Source organism: Petromyzon marinus, unplaced genomic scaffold (genome assembly GCF_048934315.1).
Source record: "Petromyzon marinus isolate PM22_M1 ecotype Great Lakes invasive population unplaced genomic scaffold, UKy_Petmar_22M1.pri1.0 PM_G_Scaffold_6, whole genome shotgun sequence".
Classification (NCBI taxonomy): Eukaryota; Metazoa; Chordata; class Hyperoartia; order Petromyzontiformes; family Petromyzontidae; genus Petromyzon; species Petromyzon marinus.
In genome coordinates, this window is record NW_027423013.1 from 5,345,001 (window position 1) to 5,347,500 (window position 2,500).

The window sequence follows — 2,500 nt, forward strand, 5'->3', positions numbered from 1 at the left end:
CTCTTGTGGCTCACGGGGCTGTTAGGGTCGCACAGAAATGCCTCGGAATGGGAAAACGGGTCATTTTTGTGTGGCCACATTGCATAGGAACGGCATGAAACTTCCAGAGGCATTTGCAGCAGGAATGCATGTGCACTCAAAAACGTCTATATTTTTCACGGATAGACCCCGTGAAACGCTATAAATTGGCGGGGATGTCTCTCTTGTGGCTCACGGGCGCTGTTAGTTAGGGTCGCACAGAAATCCCTCGGAATGGGAAAAGGGGTCATTTTCGTGTTGCCACATTGCGTACGAACGGCATGAAACTTCCAGAGGCATCTGCAGCAGAAATGCATGTGCACTCAAAAACGTCTATATTTTTCACGGATAGACCCCGTGAAACGCTAGAAATTGGCGGGGATGTGTCTCTTGTGGCTCACGGGGCTGTTAGGGTCGCACAGAAATCCCTCGGAATGGGAAAACGGGTCATTTTCGTGTTGCCACAATTGGCATACGAACGGCATGAAACTTCCAGAGGCATTTGCAGCAGAAATGCATGTGCACTCAAAAACGTGAATATTTTTTCACGGATAGACCCCGTCAAACGCTCGAATTTGGCGGGGATGTTTCTCTTGTGGGTCACGGGGCTGTTCGGCTCGCACAGAACTCCCTTGGTCCACCTGATTCGTGCATACAGGCAGCAACTAAAACTCTGTAAACCTGCTGTGAGGACATCTAAACAGTGGACCAGTGAGGCTGTGGAAGATTTGCGGGCGTGCTTAGACTGTACTGACTGGGATATGTTCACGACTGCTACCAATAGTCTGGATGAACTCACAGAGGCTGTGTACATCAGCTTCTGTGAGGACTGCTGTATCCCAACACGTACCAGGGTGAACTTTAACAACAACAAGCCCTGGTTCTCAGCAAAGCTCAAAAGGTTGAGGTTGGAGAAGGAGGAAGCGTTTAGGAGTGGGGATAGAGACAGATTCAAGGAGTCGAAGAACAGGTTTAGCAAAGCGGTGAGAGAGGCTAAACGACTGTACTCAGAGACACTAAAACACCAGTTCTCTACTAACGACGCTGCTTCTGTCTGCCAAAGGGCTCAGGCACATCACCAACTACAAACCCAGAGCGCCCCACACCACTAACGACTCCCGCCTAGCCAACGACCTGAACGAGTTCTACCGTAGATTTGAAAGACAATTGGACTGTCCTGAACCACCCCTTCCCACCCAAGAGGCCCCATCCCCCACCCATACTACAGAAACGACTCTCTCCTTTCAGGAGGGAGAAGTTAATGGGCTTTTCAAGAGGCAGAATCCACGCAAAGCAGCCGGGCCGGACTCTGTCTCTCCAGCCACCCTCAGGCACTGCGCTGACCAGCTGTCTCCGGTGTTCACCAACATCTTTAACACCTCCCTGGAGACATGCCATGTACCAGCCTGTCTCAAGTCCTCCACCATCATCGCTGTGCCCAAAAAGCTAAGGCCAACAGGACTAAATGATTACAGACCGGTCGCCCTTACATCTGTGGTAATGAAGTCTTTTGAGCGCCTGCTCCTGGCACACCTCAAAGCCATCACAGACCCTCTCCTGGACCCCCTTCAGTTTGCCTACAGAGCCAACAGGTCTGTGGACGACGCAGTTAACATGGCCCTCCACTTCACCCTACAGCATGTGGACGCCCCAGCATCCTACGCCAGGATCCTGTTTGTGGACTTCAGCTCTGCCTTCAACACCATCATCCCTGCCCTGCTTCAGGACAAGCTCTTCCAGCTGAACGTGCCCTACTCCACCTGCAGGTGGATCACAGACTTCCTCTCTGACAGGAAGCAGTGCGTTAAGCCGGGAACAGAAGTCTCTGACTCCAGGTCCATCAGCACGGGAACTCCTCAGGGCTGCGTCCTTTGCCCACTGCTCTTCTCCCTGTATACCAACAGCTGCGCCTCCAATCATCTGTCCGTCAAACTCTTGAAGTTTGTCGGACGACACCACCCTCATTGGGCTGATCTCTGGTGGGGATGAGTCTGACTTTAGGTGGGAAGCTGACAACCTGGTGACCTGGTGTAGCCAGAACAACTTAGAGCTAAATGCTCTAAGGACAGTTGAGATGGTTGTGGACTTCAGGAAGAATACAGCCCCACTCACCGCCATCACCCTGTTAGACTCCGCAGTCAAAATTGTGGAGTCCTTCCGCTTCCTGGGCACTATTCTCTGCCGGGACCTCAAGTGGGAACTGAACATCAGCTCCCTCGCCAAGAGAGCTCAACAGAGGATGTACTTTCGACGGCAGCTGAAGAAATGCAACCTGCCAAAGACAATGATGGTGCAATTCTATACAGCGATCATTGAATCCATCCTCACCTCCTCCATAACCGTCTGGTACGCTGCTGCCACTGCCAAGGACAAGAGCAGACTGCAGCGTATCATGCACACTGCTGAGAAGGTAATTGCCTGCAATCTACCAACCCTCGAGGACCTGCACACGACAAGGAGCATGAGGCGAGCGAGGAAGGTT